The sequence below is a fragment of the Gymnodraco acuticeps genome, unplaced genomic scaffold (genome assembly GCF_902827175.1).
Source record: "Gymnodraco acuticeps unplaced genomic scaffold, fGymAcu1.1, whole genome shotgun sequence".
NCBI classification, from domain to species: Eukaryota; Metazoa; Chordata; class Actinopteri; order Perciformes; family Bathydraconidae; genus Gymnodraco; species Gymnodraco acuticeps.
The window spans coordinates 2,191,179-2,209,672 of record NW_022990701.1 but is presented as its reverse complement, the minus strand read 5'-3'; the positions used below and the strand labels follow the sequence as shown (position 1 = coordinate 2,209,672).

Below are 18,494 nucleotides of genomic sequence, written 5' to 3'. Positions count from 1 at the left end.
AAATGACACATTGACACGGCCAGCACAGGGTTAACCTACTTCAGTGTGTCGGTTTGAGAGGCGTTGTTGACATGGCTCTTATTTCCTCTCCAGAAGAGTACATCGCTCTCCGCCCTACCTGCTAGTTAACTCAATTCACTTGACCTCTCAGGCCTGAGTCTGTCCTTGAGGAGATAGCAAAGAAAGGAACATCTGTCCCTTGGTCAATACCTGTGACATCAACACCATGGTAAAATGTGTAGGTTACACAATGATCAGTATGAAAGTGATAAGAAAAGACGGAAATAAAGAAATACTGATGTCAGTTTTCTCTATATGTGTCTCTCTTTATGTGATATAAGAGTCATGTCTTGAAACAACATATTTGGGGCCCAAAATCGTTGTACTGTTTTTATATCACAGGGATTACACAAGTGCAACTGTAACGATCCATGCGACGCCCAAAGCCTAACCACAGAAATCCACTATTTACACTCGGTGAATAGATGCTCTCCTGTTTACTTATCAATTTAGATCTACAACGGCTCCAACAAAGCTTTCCCTTGATGTATAATGTCAAACCTTCTGCAGTTTTAATATAAAACCTTAGCTTGAGGTCAACATTTTTCTGACATGGTGTCAATTTAAGATGTTCACACAACGCTTTAAACGTGGGATTTGTCTCCGTGCTACGTTTTCTAGACACTACACCGTTTTGTTCGAAGTTTAATATTGTTGTTTCAATCAGCTCTGACCTCCTACCATAATTAAATTACAAACACAATATAATTGACTATTTATCAAAATGAGATAACAAGGTTAAGTGTTGTTCCCTAGTATCAACTGGAATGAATACTTTAGTGCAATAAGTGTCATATTGTATTGTTCTTAGAAGAGATTATAGAAGAGGTCTGATGAGGACGACATGTTAGTCACAGTTGCCACAAATACATTTGTTTATTAGATTTAAAGAACAGCTATGTTTTCTGGAGTCCAGCCTGTTCGGTTTCTCCTTTTGTCTTGAGAAAGCAGTAATTGGATCAAAAGATTAGATCATGACAGTTGTTTGGTGACCACCACTTGAGGAATTATTCGGTAGTGTGAAAAAACAAGAGAACTAACAGGTTGAATTGGGAATCTATTGTAAGTGGGGGAACCTTTTCCCTTTATCTGATGTCAAATAATATTGTAGCTATGGTCTAACGGCATTTACATTCTCATTACTGTTGGTCTGGTAATGGTACATTAATTCATAATTTTATATCGCGTTGTGATGAATAGAAAAGGCTGTTTGTTATTTTCAAACCAAGCAGCTACAAGATTCGTTTTAAATTAGCACACGAGTCAAACATGCTCTATGAATAACCCTTCAGTTCATTGTATGACGTTGTGGGGGACATATTTGTTGAGGCTCTGTCACTAAGTGAAGATTACAGAAAGCTATGGCTGACAATATTGAGACGAGAATGGCATATTTTCCGTTCACATGGACCAGTGTGATGAAATATAATGTCTGGCTGAGATGGTTGCCGCAGGGCCTGGAGAGAGAGAGAGAGAGAGATGAGGGGTATCTTAGACTTTGTTTGTGGAAAGCTTCACATTCCCACAGTCCTGGCTGTTGCTCTGTAACTGACCTCAAGGCCTTCCTAAAACCATTCTCATATGGACAGTGAGGTTTCCTGGCTTTGAAGCTCGTATGTGGGTGGGAGTAAAATGGGTTATTAAGCATATCAATGGAGGGGCAGAGTTTCAGGTGGCATACATTCCTGGAGATAACACTCCACTTTGTAATTAAATACTAATATCCAAAGCACATTTGTGACCCGCATGCTATTTTAAGACTAACTGATTCAACTTATGTTGTAGAGATGGAATAATAAGATATTTCCTGTAGGCAACCACATATCCCACTGAATGTTACCCACTTATGAAACTAACCATGTACACTTGGAGCTTGGAGTAATAGGGGAAACTGCAACTTCCTGTTAAAACTGATTTTAGAGGAAGACTCTTTCCTCCTGATTTAATATGCCCATTATGCTTTGTACTGTGTCCTTTGTCACTGTTTTGTGAATACAATTGTAGATCGGGGGAGGCTTGTCTAGACACATTTGTCAATTTTTGTACGAGGTACATTTTATCTTAACTATGACCAAGGCACATACCTTTTTGTTTCTTTGACTGGGTAGAAATCTGACGTGCGGAAAGCCACATGTTTCAAGTATCTCGAGTTGACTTGAAATATAGTTTATTCTGGTACTTGCAACAAAAGTCCACTGCCAGAAATTAACCAGGTATGTTTGGTTTAGGGCTGCACGATATTGGAAAAAAACTGACATTGCGATTTTCCCCCCCCCCCCCTGCGATATATATTGCGATATGAAAACATACAGGAATTGAAGAAAATACAGTTTTTCCCGCAAACCATCCTTTCTTGAACTTTAATGCTATACAATTGGTATTTTTTTAACTATATTTAACCGGATGAAGGATTTTAGTCACGGACGTCTGGATCTTAAGTTATCAGAGCAACAAGCTGAGCTAGCTCGGTTAGCAGCGCCGAACTGCCCTGGAGAAACACATGAAACTACTTTATTCAGTGTGTTTACCTTTAATCACCGGGTCCGTTTGCTTTGGAGATTTGATTGTGATCGGTGGTTTGCTGTGCATGCAGAGCCTGCATGTCACTCACTCAAGTACCCCTGACATGAGAGCCTCGCAAGTTTTCCTTTTGTAGCAAGCGGCAAAAGAATTGTAACATGACGTGTTTGAGTTAATTTGCCTACTTAATATCGCAAGTCCTAAAACAATAAAAATAAATCGCACGTCCTGCGATGTGAATATCGCGCATATCGCAATTATCGTCACAACACGATATATGGTGCGGCCCTAGTTTATACTATATACTTTTATTTGTATTTTATACCCTTGATTCACAGCTCGGAGGTGAGGTTCGTACTATCCCTCAAAATCAACCCTCTGTGTATTTTCTCTCGACCATCGAGCAGGAAGTCCAGGGCATGACCGTTACCCTTTTCCTACCAGTGTGCCCTCTGTTTATGTTTTATCCCAATTCATACTGGTTTGCTCTATTAAGTTGTTTTCATGTAAATGTTGGCGGTCATTGTTCAGTGCTTTGGCAACTTCTGGCAAGATCTGAAAAAATGAAACCTGGAGCAAACAGTTGAAGTAGGATCTTTTCAAAACAGCGTGCAGCATCTTCTGTTTTGAAATAAAGTTTCACCAGAGTCGGAAGAGGCAGTGACAGTGTAGGTGTTTCAATATTTTGCCGTACATTGGGAATACCGCGGACGGAGAGGACCATCTGGCGGATCGTCTTGGAGGAAGTGTAACAGGTCCAGGAGGAAGAGGACTGAAGAGAAGAGCGTCTGTGTTGAAGTGGAGTGCTTGAGCAACTCAATGAGTGCAGTTTGTTATAATGGGCAGTCCTCCAGGCCTTTGGGACCCAAAACACTTTTTTAGTAAAAGGGACATTTGGATAATGTGATTCATGACATCGGCTGGATTGGGATAATTGATGATGCTGGTTTGATGAGCATCCTCAGTCAAGAGAGGAGCTAGGGTAAAGGATTGAGGGCACAATTAAAGGTAACGAGGCTTGATGAAGAGAGAGGGAGTATGCACTTTTATATTGTCAGGTTGAAGAAAGGCTTTAGCGGCACAGTCTTTGTGTCATTAGGTTGACGTTAGCATTTTCAGCTGTTGCACAAAGACAGATGCGAGAGTATCATAGTGGTAGCATGAAGTTTAATCCTATAGGGCACATGTGTCAAACTCAAGGCCCGGGGGCCAAATCAGGCCCTTGGTGGATTTAATTTCGGCCCGCAGGATAATTTCTAATTCCTATTAGATCTGGCCCGCCGGTATATTGCACGCACACCTTCACTCCACCCTGAGGGTTTCCTCAGCTCAGAGCCTGAGCCCAAACATTGATGAACTTGCACCCAAGATGAGATGCCAAGTATCTGCTTGAACTAGCATCACAGAGCAGCAACCTGAGTTTAATGGATGTTTCCTTCTGCACTTTCTCTCACGACAACAGGGCATGTGTGGTTTTCTCTTTGAGGGAAATAGTTTCGTTGTTGTTGGCCTGTGGAGAAATGTAATCATAAGAAATGACTCTGCAGATAGAGCCATAAGAAATGAATGCAACTGATTATTTAATGTTGTTTTTATAGGCAATAATTTAAGCTGAGTTAGTTCCAGGTTTAATATGTGCAATAAGTTCATTTCAATAAGTTTTGCAACAAACATTGAACCAGTCCGGCCCTCGACTAGTACCCATTTTTTTATTTTGGCCCACTGTGTATTTGAGTTTGACCCCCCTGCTCTAGGGAAACTGTTATATTGGTAAATGATGTGGAGCGTTTTGTTTGCAGGTACTACGGTTAAGAAAGATTGTTAGTCCATCGTAGGAATGTTGTTTTCAAAAAATCCCATCTTTAAACATACCCCTTTTTGTAACTGAAAATTATGTTTTTTGAGATCAATTGAACTGGTTACTGAGGGACTTAGTTGTCAGTGTTTTTAATTATTTAAGCTTTGAGGAGGTGGCTTTTTTCATCGAGCGTAGTTTAAGAAATTCAGAAAATAGTGGGGTCCTTCAGGAGAATGTTTCAAGTCTCTGGAGGAGAGAGGACAGAAGGAAGATGAGAGGAAAGCTAAAGTGAGGAGAAATTGGCGGAGAGAAAGTCGATGAAAGGAACAAGTGGAGGTGTGTGTGTGTGTGTGTGTGTGTGGTGTGTGTGTGTGTGTGTGTGTGTGTGTGTGTGTGTGTGTGTGTGTGTGTGTGTGTGTGTGTGTGTGTGTGTGTGTGTGTGTGTGTGTGTGTGTGTGTGTGTGTGTGTGTGTGTGTGTGTGTGTGTGTGTGTGTGTGTGTGTGTGTGTGTGTGTGTGTGTGTGTGTGTGTGTGTGTGTTGTGTGTGTGTGTTGTGTGTGTGTTGTGTGTGTGTGTGTGTGTGTGTTGTGTGTGTGTGTGTGTATAGAAGGAAACACAACGTACAGAGGAGAATCAAAAAGATTAGCAGAGCTAGACCTCTACAAAGGTCCAGCCTGCCGTCAGTGTGTGTGTGGGCAGAGGCACTCGAGAGAAAGTGAGATCAAGGAAAGAGGAAATTAAAGGGATTTTCTGTGGGGAGCTCCACCTCGAAGAGAGAGAGGGCTCTCCCATCTCCAGGAAATCTCTTGAAAACAAACCCTCTTAGGATCTCATCAAGCGGAAATTTAGGGCAACAGCAGACAACAAACATCAAGGAGGGCTGGGAAAAAAGGTTAGGCTGTAAGTAGGTCACATGTGTGTATATTAAAACGCACACCTCAGGCCCTTTTACTTCCTACCTCCTTCAAAAAAGCTCCTGCTTACGGTGTCCAAAAGAACTCCTCTGTATTCACTGCCCATTACATAATACACTCGATAGTGAGCTGTAAATAAGGATTTTGCAGCATCCCTGCACCCTACAACTTTAATACATTTACAGATCTATAGAAAGATTGGCATCATCTTGTAGGCTTTGTAAAGGACTCATACTTCCATTAAGGGATTTTATGAGGGGACAAATAAAAGGTATTGAGGTTATAAATATGTTATCATAATAGTGAGATGTGACTTTTGAATCTGTTTTTGTATCATGTTAGCTAGCTAGTAATGCAGCAAAGATCAAGTAACTAAGCAGTTGATGACAGATTTGTTAACTGCATAAAAAATGTGTATCCTGTTGTTGGGCATTTTACAAGAGGTAGTAGGGAGAGGTAGCACAAAGGAAAAACGGTTTAAGTCCACAAAGTTGTATACGTATTACTTTTTTGTTGCATCATATTGTTTCGTTGTGGCCAGGTATCAAGAGTTCTGTGGTCTTTGGGTCGGGGGTTGATTCGCCCTGATCTAGATACTGCTAGCCGCATTAATGTGAGACACGCTAGCTTGCGCAGTAGATTCAAGGCTTTTATTGTCATTCGTACTTAGCTACAGTGTAGTTATGTCGATGAAAATCTTATGTCCCAGGCTCCTCCAACAGTGCAACACAATAACACAGATAAAATAGTGCAAGTAAATACAATAAAATAGAATAGAAGTAGTGCCATAAGAGTCTATATACAAGTGATACATCATTCGTAAGTTGCAAACAGGTGAATGTAGCATCATTGCCTTATGAGTCGATTTGAAGCTGTGGTAAATATAGATACTTTCAACTTCAACATTTAGTGATACTGGGTGTGTTCACACATTGTAATAAGGCATGTGGTGTTAATTGAAGTTTGCAATTATTCTATATTTCACAGTTGCTGCTTCTCTTGAGGTTCAATTCTGGAGGGAAATTGTGATAATGGTAATAATATAGAGTAGTGTTGTCACGATTCCAACATTTTGGTTTCGATACCGATACCAAGTCAAGAATTGCGATTCCGATTCTTTTTCGATACTTTTCTAAAAAAAAGGGAAACAGTCTTAAATGTAATTATTGTGCTTTATTTCACACCAGAACCAGAACACAAACCTTTAAACAATGAGAACAATAAACAAAATAAATGACAAGAATTCGTATTAAATAAAATTAAGCATAATCTCAAACAACTTTTTTGTTTTATAAAATATAATTTTTTTAATATTATATTAACATGTAATAGTACAGTAATATAAATAATTATTGACAAAATGTATATTGCAGATGTTAGCCACATTGGTAAGTTAGCTAAAAAGATGGCCATATTAGACAGATATCATTGCCATTAATTGCCTCGTCAAACTATAAAAACGTTCGTTTGTCACAAAATAAATTACACTTGTTAGACTTAGATGTGAGGGCATGGGCTTGATGTAATTATGTTATCTATCACATTCGCTAACCTGTCTGTCTTTAAATTCTTTAAACAGCTCTGGATTCCGGTCGGCGGGTGCTGAGCCAAGTCTGATGTGTTGGCTCCCTTGGTTTGCAGGGATCTAAAACATGTCTGACAGACAGGCCTCGTGGTGTCCGTAGGCTTGCCCTCACTGTCAGAGATATAGCTCAAATACTTCCAAATTTAGCTTCTGGCGTCTTTTGTGTCAACAAGCCGAGGCGCAGCAGCAGTTTCACTCCCACTTGCAGCCATGCTTCTCGTTTTCTCACATGCTCTGGCAGCTAGCGCGTGGCCGAGTGCATGAGAGAGGGGAGGGACTTAGAACGTGCTTGAGAGGGGCGGGACTGCAGGCACGGCTGCAGTGCAGGGAGTGGAAGCAGAGCGCTGAACACACACGGCTCTTATTAAAACGGCGCTTTCTCACCGGAGTACTTTTCCCCGTCATTCTTAAAGTACCGATATTAATGAAACGGAGGAATCGTACCGTTTTTAACGGCAGGGTATCGCGGTATCTTTCAAGTATCGGTACACCGTGCAACACTAATATAGAGTAATGTTTGCAGATATTCATTATTAATGTCCTGTAACATGGAACCTGTACGAACAATAATTGAAGTAATGCTGACGTTTGGCTTTAATCAGGTTGTGTGTAAAGTTGTTAGTCGTCTTATAAGAGTTGATTTATATTCCTTAAATGATGTCTTATTTGTAAGTATGCACGATAATTATCGGCCCGATAATTATCGGTCCAATATTAGGAATTATGACGTCATCCCGATAAACCCGATACCAGTATTAATAGCCAATATACAATATATTTTTTGGGTTAAAAAAAAAGAAAAAAATACTGCGGTGTGGGTGGATTGGGATGAGGGGCGCTTGTTTTTCACTCGGCTCCTCCCGTTTTGCCAGTACTGTGGTATTAGTGTTTTAGGAAGAGGGGAGTTCTTCACAAATCCAGCGCTCCCTAACTCATGCCTGGCTGTGACGTAAATAGTGTGCGGCCGTGAAGCCAGGACAGTAAACAAACATGTAGTCGGTGGTATGGGCGTTGGCGCTATGTGCAACTCAAGGCATATGCTCGAACCGGAGCTGCCTGGACGCTGCAATCATGTTGCGCACTATCCGTGCTGAGTGTGCTGACTTTTCGTACAATGTCCCACTGTCTGGCTTCCTGCATAAAGTCAACTGCTCGGCGCAGTTGTGGCGAAATGTCGCTCCTCTGTTTTCATTTAAACAGCTCCTTATATCCGTTAGCGCAGCTAGCTAGCACCAGATGCTAACAACAACAATGCACGTAAGGTCTCTCTCTCGCTCGCTCGGGCCACACATACACACACCCTCCCGGTCCTCCCAACAGCCAGTCGGTGCCTGCCGGTGAGCGTGGAAGTGTGGTCTGCCACAAGCGGGCGGCAGGAGCGGGGCTGTCAGCATCAGCTTGTAGATGGTATTTTAAACTCGATGCGCTCTGAAACTACGGGGCGGCCGAGGAAAACAAATACACATGCGTTAATCGCGTTCAAATAATTAGTGGCGTACATTTTTTTTATTATGGGGTATCGGTATCGGTCTTGAGAAGCAGGAAATTATCGGTATCGGTTTCAAAAAACCAATATCGTGCATCCCTACTTATTTGAATTACATATCCCTATTCATGTGTATCTTAAAATCATGTGTTCATGACATTTCCAAGTTCTTCACTCCTAACCCTTGCTATTATCCAGCACTTTAATTTTTTGGTCTTGTCATGCACTCTTAAATACATCTTTAATTTCCCTGTTTTATAGTCCGTTTTATCGTACACTTTCCTTGTCTATACTGCTATCATCGATCTTGTGATGGTATTTTCTGGTCTGTGTTTTTTAATATGCTTTTTAATGAGTTTTCAGGGTTAACTGGAGATGTGCAGGCATCTACAGCGGAGCGTGGGTGTGTTGTGCAGCTGTGAATGGCTCTGTATCTGTGAGGCACAAGGAGCACGTTAATAATTCAGTGCTGTGCCATGTAGCTCTGACTTGGTTAATGAACACAGAGGCATCTCCCAGGCATATTGCTTTGATGTTGGCTGCACTGAACGCTGTGTGACTTAGTGCGGGGACGAGACTAAGTTGCAGATTGGGACATAACAAGTCAATAGTGCATGTATTAAAAACAGCGTTTCCGCCAGGGGGGCGTCTTGCCGTAATTTCACGCCCTTATTCAGCTCGGGACGCCCTGAACTCGAGCCGAGGGCATCCAAAAATATAAATAATTCGAGAGAAGATCGAGTATTTATTGCTTGAAAAGGAAAAAGGACAAGGACATCCCTCTGTTGGAGGGGCAACGGAGTCTGGTGGGATTCTTTTCGGAGTATTGAAGATCGTTTCCCCGACATCGAAGGTGCCTGATACCGGACAAAACGGAACTTGGACGCGATGAGCGGAGGGGTTTTAGTGGAGCACGCGAGTGACCTGCGAGCACCAGAGCCTCGCAGCGGAGAAACTGAGGCTCCGTGGTAAACTGTGGTAACATGAAGAGCCGTTTGGGAGCCGAAACAGCCCGCGCTTTAAGAGAGCCGAGCCAAATGATCCGGCTCACTAATGTAAAAAGACAGTATCTATAAGGGTCAAAGTTCAAGCGCTGGGACTCCCAGCAGCTTCAACTGAAGCCAGTCCCCAACTCCGGGGACTTCCGGCCGGGGACTTTGGGCGGCAGTATACGCCGTGAAGTGGTTTGCGGCCTGCCAGTAAACCCAAAGCAGAAGAAGAAGAAGTGACGTCAGCGGCTTCATTTGCCTAATCCTCCCCCAGGGACTTATTCCGGTGTGAACGCGATCTGTACTTAGTTAATGAGAACTAAAGAGTTCTCATGAACCTTTGTGGGAAAAGTACTGCGGTGTGAATGCGCCTCTTCTCTGTTTAATGGAGCTGAACACGCACATTTTTTCCCAGTATCCTTTAACGTTTGTGTGTATGTAATGAAGAGACAGTGTTTTCACAAAGGGCAGCCCCACCAGCTGTATTGTTTTTTGACAGCGTGGCACTAATTAACCTGCCGAGACGCGAGACTTCTTTCCTTATAAGGCTACAGTTTGATCAGCAGATCTGTGTTAATATCGCCAGGAGGAGTAGCATTAGCTGTTAGCGCATTGAGCAACAGTTACATCACGCTGCATTGAAGCTCGATTTAGTAAAATTGAGAAATGGTAAATGTTTTACATCAGCATGTCTTCTTAAGATGCAATTCTTTAAAATGTAGCTTCCAGTGAGAAACTTGAATAAACGCAGTGGTTTAAAGAAGCTCTATTATGTTATTTGGGGTTTCCCTTACCTTTAGTGTGTTATATAGGTATTTTTTGTATGCTAATGGTCTGCAAAAGCTACATTCCCAAAGTTCACGCCAGAGAGAGTTTCTCTCCCGCATATCGAGGCGTTTTAGGCAATACGGAGCAGACTGGACTCAGGACTAGTGTTTTCACGATACCAACATTTTGGTTTCGATACCGATACCAAGTCAAGAATTGCGATTCCGATTCTTTTTCGATACTTTTCTTAAAAAAAGGGAAACAGTCTTAAATGTAATTATTGTGCTTTATTTCACAACAGAACCAGAACACAAACTTTTAAACAATGAGAACAATAAACAAAATAAATGACAAGTATTCGTATTAAATAAAATTAAGCATCATCTCAAACAACTTTTTGTTTTATAAAATATAATTGTTTTTATATTTTATTAACATGTGATAGTACAGTAATATAAATAATTATTGACAAAATGTATATTGCAGATGTTAGCCACATTGGTAAGTTAGCTAAAAAGATGGCCATATTAGACCGTTATCATTGCCATTAATTGCCTCGTTTGTCACAAAATAAATTACACTTGTTAGACTTAGATGTGAGGGCATGGGCTTGATGTAATTATGTTATCTATCACATTCGCTAACCTGTCTGTCTTTAAATTCTTTAAACAGCTCTGGATTCCGGTTGGCGAGGTGCTGAGCCAAGTCTGATGTGTTGGCTCCCTTGGTTTGCAGGGATCTAAAACATGTCTCACAGACAGGCCTCGTGGTGTCCGTAGGCTTGCCCTCACTGTCAGAGATATAGCTCAAATACTTCCAAATTTTGCTTCTGGCATCTTTTGTGTCAACAAGCCGAGGCGCAGCGGCAGTTGCACTCCCACTTGCAGCCATGCTTCTCGTTTTCTCACATGCTCTGGCAGCTAGCGCGTGGCCGAGTGCACGAGAGAGGGGAGGGACTTAGAACGTGCTTGAGAGGGGCGGGACAGCAGGCACGGCTGCAGTGCAGGGAGTGGAAGCAGAGCGCTGAACACACACGGCTCTTATTAAAACGGCGCTTTCTCACCGGAGTACTTTTCCCCGTCATTCTTAAAGTACCGATTCTAATGAAACGGAGGAATCGTACCGTTTTTAACGGCAGGGTATCGCGGTACCTTTCAAGTATCGGTACACCGTGCAACACTAGTCAGGACATGACTAATATAAAGCACTTTTATACATTACGTCACAGTGGAGGTACAAAATACAAATATGAACCTGAAAATGAGCATTATGTGGGCCCCTTTTTAAATCTGGTGTTTTCACGGCAACATAAATATATTTAAAAGATATTGAGCCATTTACTTTCCGAACAAGTAATGATGACACTTTTATTTTTTTATGATACCAAATACTGTATTCAACCATTTATCAAGGGTATATAAAGAAATGGATCAATACGATTCTAAAATATTCCCTTTCGTAAATTGATTTTGAATATGAACATTTGTTTCAGCCATAATGAATTCAGCCTGTCCACAAACATAGGTTTTTACTACGTCACAATGTCAGTGTGAAAGGATATAAGTATCTCCAGCACACAGATCCATCTGCAGCCTCTGGTGTGATTTCCTGTCGAGGCTCGGGGGGGTTTTCAGCGCAAACCTTTTCCATCTTGCTTTTAACACAATTGCATCTCTTCACTGCCACCCACTACTCATTCCCCCTCTAATGACCAGTCCTTCTCCGAGGCTGCAGCAGAGGTGCAGGATGAAAACCGTTTGAAAGGAGGCCTCTCCCAGCAGAGGTCCTCCTGTTGGCATGGAAACGGCTGTCTCTGTGAATGGAGGCTTCTTTATCTCGGCCGGTCAGAGGGTTCCCGCTGTCTGCCGGTCCAACAGGACCCCGTCAGACTGCTTAACAAGCAGGCCTTTACAAGTCACTCAAATCTGGGTTTATATTGGTTTTATCGTTGTTTTTTAGATTACGCCCTTTTTTCATTGTTTTATACATCTTGTGTTGTGTGTTTTGATTTCTGCGGGTGTCATGCTTAGTTTTCCATTATGTGAACACGAAGCATGGAAAAGCAAGTTTATTTAGAGAATAACACAGTTCATTAAAAGGCAACTCAAAGTGCTTTACTGAAGAACATTTAAAAACATTGGACCATAAATGGCATTTAAATACAATTAGAAACAGACAAAAGCAATAAGACATTTAAATATGTCTAAATGGAACAAGACGGGAAGAAAGTAGGATTTTAAAGGTTATTTGATTCAGCGTCCAAAGGAAAATGTTTTCTTCCGTATTCAGGTTACAAAGAATACGTTTTTAAAATGTATCAAAAAACAAAAAAAACCTAGTGCTTTATTTTTCCAATCACTTGATCATTAGAATATTATATTGTCTTCACTTGCCTCTAAAAAGTAAAATGTTGAATAGCTACTGATTAGTAATTAGTTGGCATTTCATCTGCCTGAGGAGGGATGGGAAAGACAAATCCACCAACGTGCGGTTAAATGAATGTTGGTACAAAGGAAAGTGTGTATTGTTAGTTTCCTACACAGTCAGCCAGGTTTTTTGTCTAAATTAGCATGTGATTAGATGTCTTGATGGAAAAGCAGCAAGTGTCCTTGGGCGCAGGACAGCAACAAATTACGTCTATTATTAATTTCTAAATTCAGTTTAATCAGATAAAAAGCCCAGATCGCTGCTGTCCTTGTCTCTGCCTCGCAGGTGTCTTTATCTGGCACGCTCTTCATCGTCTGCCCTTCATACTGTTTCCTGATTAAAAATATGCATGCACAGTTTAGTAAAATCATTATTTCTCCCTTAAATGTACGCCTTATCGGAACATTTTGCCCCTCCATCTTTAACGTAGTGCAAATCAAACCTACCGTTTATGGCTGAAACACGGTGTTTGGTGTGTGGATTTGACACAATGTGTTAATTTTTCATGGTGCGGTTTGCCAACATAGAAACTGCCTGGAAATCATGTCAGTTTGAAGTTGTGCAGATCAGTTCTGTGGCCCACATTCCCTTTCTTCTGGATGAATTATTTACTGTTTATCAAATTTAAAGTAGGTTGGGTCACGCTTACTCTCGCTCCAAAATTCATCTTGTGTGAATTGATCCCAACTTGACGGCTTTAAGTAGACATGAATGCACCAGATATCCATGAATGTTTTACGGTCTGATTCCTCCTGCTCCAAATCAAGACAGTTTTTTAGATTGATTTACATTATATTTTTCTGCATTTTACGTGCTTCCTCTTTTTTATTTTGATGTTATAAAGACGTAAAGGCATTTGAGGAATGTGTTGCATTGTCATGGTAGGATATCCTCCCTCAGATTTGACCTGGGTGGCTTTCCTTTGGGACGGGGGCAGCTGGCGGCTCAGTCAAAGTGCCTGTAAGTCTATTAGAGAGGATAATCCTAGAGGGAGAATTGCAGTGAACAGAAGGAGCAAGCCAAACATTCTGTCAATTCACTTTCCACACTTCTACCATCTGATTGTCTCCCTTGTTCATCCCCTCCCGCTGCAGCCTATCGCTCTCCCACACATGGCCGCCATATGCTTACTCCATTACTCCCTGTGAGGAAAGAAGGCCTCCCCAAACAAGCTGTAGAAAATGCAGACAACTATGACATGACCTAATCTCTCTCCAAACAAAGTTGCCATAAACTCTTTGAGGTGGATTGTACATTACAAGATGAAAGTTAACGAGCATGTTTTGTTTATTTCTACGATGTGTGGTTTTTATCTCACCTTTTCTTTCTTTCTCTACTTTTTCTCCAGCCTTCCACCTCCAGTGCCCCGGGCTCAGTGAGTGACTCGGCTTCACTTCAAAGGGGACGGTCTGCGCTGCTGCAGATAACACGCTGTATCCTAAAGCAGTGGCAAGCTTTTCCAGAGCCCCAACACGGACCCTTCGTTCACAGGTTTGGCCCTTTCTGTGTCTTGTAGCAAACTGTTTCTTCTTTGCTGCCGTTTCCAGTTTTCATGTATTGGCTCTTCGGCTCTTGTACTCTTTAGCCACAGGCTTAGGACCCGTCCACACAGAGACGAAACGGAGACGAAAGCAAACCAAATTCGATATCAAAACAGTCTTCCGTCCACACGGAATCGGCTCAAGAAACATGTCCGTCCACACGAGACTGCTCGACCCGCTGGAGACGCTGTGTAGTACATATGCCGGGCGTGTAAGTGGCGCTGTACTTCCGCCACAAAATACACCAAAAGCAGCGAATAAGACCGATGACGATTATTCTTATTATCATTATATTATGTTATTATTGTTGCTGATGGTTGTGGTAGAGGAGCTGTAAATGTTGCACTAAAATCTGTATCATGGTCAGTAGCGTCTGCAGTGTTTCCCCTAGGATGGAGTCATAGCAGCAGTGCTAAGGAACACGGGCCAAGCAAAATGTGAGCACGGAGCGCGTGTTTTTTTTTTGTGTGCTCGTGCGAAGTGCACCCCGCCAATATGTTTCCATGTGTCTGCCAGCACAAGAAAGGCTCTTGACGCCTAGTACACACAGTGACAATCGGTGTTAATTTCGTCAACGAAAACTATGACGAAAAATGGTCGTCAACGACCTTTTTTACATGACTAAGACGAGACGATGACGAGCTAAAAATAGATTCTTGATAACGAAAACTTTGACGAAATGTATATTTAGTTTTCGTTGACGAGACGGGACTAAGGTGTTAATGGTGGACTATCGGACATTCAAAAATGCTGGGTATTTCCCCCCAATTGTCCGTCTTGTCTGTCAAAATGCATCTTACGTTTCTAACTTGCAATATCATTATTTCCGCTCTCTTCACTCCAGAAGAGCGATCTCCCTGTGTCTCTCTGTGTGCGGGGGGCGGAGCCTAACAGACACGCTGAAGCGGCACACAGAGATCTGCCGGGGACGGAGCATTCAAAAGTATAGAGATACTCTACAAGGCTCGATGTGGACAAAGCTCGTTTGCCATTAGTGTTTTCGCGTTGACACGAGTAGAGTAGTCTGTCCAAACAGCCGGCCAAAAGGCGTCGTATTCAGTCGGAGAAATGCACAATTTTCGACTTCCTTAACTCGTAGCTCTGTTGCCCCAATTACGAGTAACTTTATCACATCAGGTGTGCAGAGGTGGGAGAAGTACTCAGATCTTGTAGTTAAGTAAAAAAATACCATAGTGTAGGAAGAGTTCCTCAAGTAAAAGTATGATCATCAAAATATAGTGAAAGTAGCGACAGTAAAAGTAGTCATTGTGCAGATTGGTCCATTTCAGAATAATATATATGATATGTTTTTATAATGATTGTTCATTAAAGTGTTCTCAAAGCCGGTAAAGGTGCAGCTAGTTTGAATGACTTTGTGGTGGAACTAAAGTCTGATTTAACACTTGATTATATTTCACATCATTCATCCACATCTGAAAGTAACTAAAGGTATTAATACATGTAGTGTAGTAGAAGTACACCTTTTACCTATGAACTGTAGTGGAGTAGAAGTACACAGTAGCAAAACATTTAAATACTCCAGCAAAGTAAAAGTACCTCAACATTTTACTCAAGTAAAGTTCAATATTTTAACATAATTATATATATTTAATTTATTTCACATTTAAATAAAGCAATTAATTCGGTTAACAATTTGTTAGTTTTTCCCTTTAAAAAATAACAAAAAGTAAATACAAGAATACCGTTAAAGTACCGGATCGATAAGCAGTATCGATAAGACTAGTACCGTAGAAAACCTTAACGATACCCATCCCTAGATATTATATATATATTATAAGTAAAGTGTTAAGAGAGTGAAATGTTGCTTTACGAATTTCAACACTTGATGCTGTCACCTTGATTCCAATGTCAGAAACCTGTATTTGCCGAACTGAATTGGTTTAAAGAAAGAAAACATTTTGACTAAAAGTTGACTAAAATGTAATTTTTCATCGACTAAAAGTAGACTAAAACGTTTTGAGTTTTCGTCGACTAAAACTAGACTAAAACTATGAAGGATAGAAATGACTAAAATGTGACTAAGACTAAATCAAAAACAGCTGCCAAAATTAACACTGGTGGCAATGTCTCAAGATTTAGCAAAATGCACCTTTATTGAACATACAGTAACACAAATACTACAAATCCACATAACAAACAATCAAAAAGGGTTGCCACTTATTATTATTTTAATTATTTAGAGAGAGAGATTGAGATTGAGAGAGATTGAGATTGATTTGCGAGTTGCATATGAACTCGGGGTCGGCCCGTAGCACTGTCGTTATAGATGTTCGCCTATAGGCGCCAGATCTGGGGAGGCTCTGCGCTGGCAGTTCTGGGAGGGAAAAAAACATTTTTGACCGTTGGTGCTCATCCTAATGTTCGGCCTTGATGTAACAATATTCATAATCCAAGTTACACGTTTCATTTGCTCTGTACGATGGGCGCTGTAAGTGATGAAAATGGGGGATGTTGGCTTATCTGGCGCCCGCAGCTCACAGCCAAAATACGAGGGAGAGAGAGAAGGGCGCACCGCCCGGTACCGGTGCTGTTGTTATTAGAATCTGGTGCTATATAAGAAGAAGATGTTTCTACAATAATGTGGAGGGAGAGTCCTCTCCAGTCAGACTGAGAGGCTGATAACTACAGCTCAGTGAGGTAAAGGACTCTTGAGTGTTTAGTTAACTTTAGTCTAAACTCAAACGGTTTGGTCACAATTTATGTAAACACATATTTCCAAGGCACTCCTTTATAATTATTGGGATAAACAGGTTTGAAATCATTCTAATGTATACTATAGGACAGTAACCAAAAATATCTTTTAAAACTGGAGATAAAAAAAAAATGCATAAATAAATGTTAACTATAAAATAAGATATGAACAACAACAACACAAATAAAATAAGTTACATTAATTTGTTATTGGTTATGTTCACATACTTATTTGATTACATCCACTTGTCTAAGATGATCACAACAGAGACTTTCGACCCAAACCCAGCTGTTGACTTGTGGATGCAAGCAGCTAATCGCAGACTCAACCAGAGAGAAAGTAGTAGGCCTACATCATCAGCTACCATGTCTGACAGAGAGGAAGACAGAGAGGAGAACAGTCAGGAGGGAGTGATGACAGCTTGTAGGATTACTGGTCGTGCTAATGTTGTCTTGTGTTCACCTCTGCATGTGTGTTCTGTGTTCACCTCTGCATGTGTGTACAGTGCCGTGTGTCTGGCAAATAAAGTCAAGACCCCCTCAAAAGTTACGGTTTATTTCATTTTAAGGATGAGCACCAAGCAACATCTCCAGGTGCTCCTTTGAGAACCAGGGCAAAAAAGTTATGTGCACCCCTGAATATAGGGGAAACACTGGTCTGGAGCACGAACGCAACCCTGTGATCCGCCATTGTTGTTGTTGTTGGCAAAACGCATCAGCAATGACGTGGGGGTGAGCGGGAGAGGCGGGGCTATGGCATCATCGTTTTCATGAAATGATCGTATAGGGCGTACCGTACACACGGAGCCGCAAGCGTTTCGTCCTCAGACCTACCCACTTTGGGAGCCGTTATCAATAGGCGCGTTCACACCGCAGTACTTTTCCCACTTTAGTTCCGATATAAAGAGCCAGAACTAAAATGAGTTCATCAGAACCTTTTTTACCCCCTTTTGCTAGAGAGCAGGGACTTTCGTGGGAGAAAAAGGTTCCTATGTCTGATTGGCTGGGCGGAATGCAAACCACGGCCCGTAAAACTCCAAAAAAATGTGTGAAGCCGCCATTTTATTATCCTCGCAGTAGCAGGACAAGCCAAACATTCAACGGCCGGCTCGGTTCGCTGACGGCCGGCACCGCCCTTTATTTTAATTATATAATTAATTTAATAATACTTACTTAGATCTAAAGCAAGTACCGGTCAAGGCTACAGCCAGAGGATGATCTGCGTTTATTCCTGTCTACATTGCATCCCCGCATCATTCGCATGTGCGCATCAAAGACGCAGACTCATTGTTCCCACTAAAGTAGGGGTGAGTGTAATAAGGAGGCAAAGTTGACGTTCAGTGTGTTGCCGGGAGCATATAAGGATTCATCCACAATGTTGAAAATGTTAAAACATAAAGATAAAAAGGTTTACAAAAGTTATTGTTTAATGTTTTAAGGAGGTGACGTTACTCAGCCAATCAAATTGGTGCATTCAGTGAGTTAGCACGATGGATTCAAACACACACACGGAGACGAGACAAGAAGAGAGAAACAGTCGGAGTAATTTCAAATGGTGTGCTCAAAAACGAGAAAGGTAGACAGCGACCTGGACCTCTTTGAAATGCAATTGAATACCCCTGCATTATAGCAGCAACAACAATAATAATAATAATAGCAATAATAATTGGGAGGGTGGGCTTGGCTGTTCTTAT

General features: G+C 41.4%; 1 protein-coding gene across 1 annotated transcript in view; it reads left to right on the top strand.

The window, feature by feature from the left end:
- fbxw7 (F-box and WD repeat domain containing 7) overlaps window positions 1–18,494 on the top strand; it is a 137,768-nt gene that overhangs the window by 2,455 nt on the left and 116,819 nt on the right. Inside the window, exon 2 of the mRNA XM_034231255.1 lies at window positions 13,896–14,038. The gene's annotated coding sequence lies outside the window, so the exon portion shown is untranslated. The remainder of the gene's footprint in view (window positions 1–13,895; window positions 14,039–18,494) is intronic.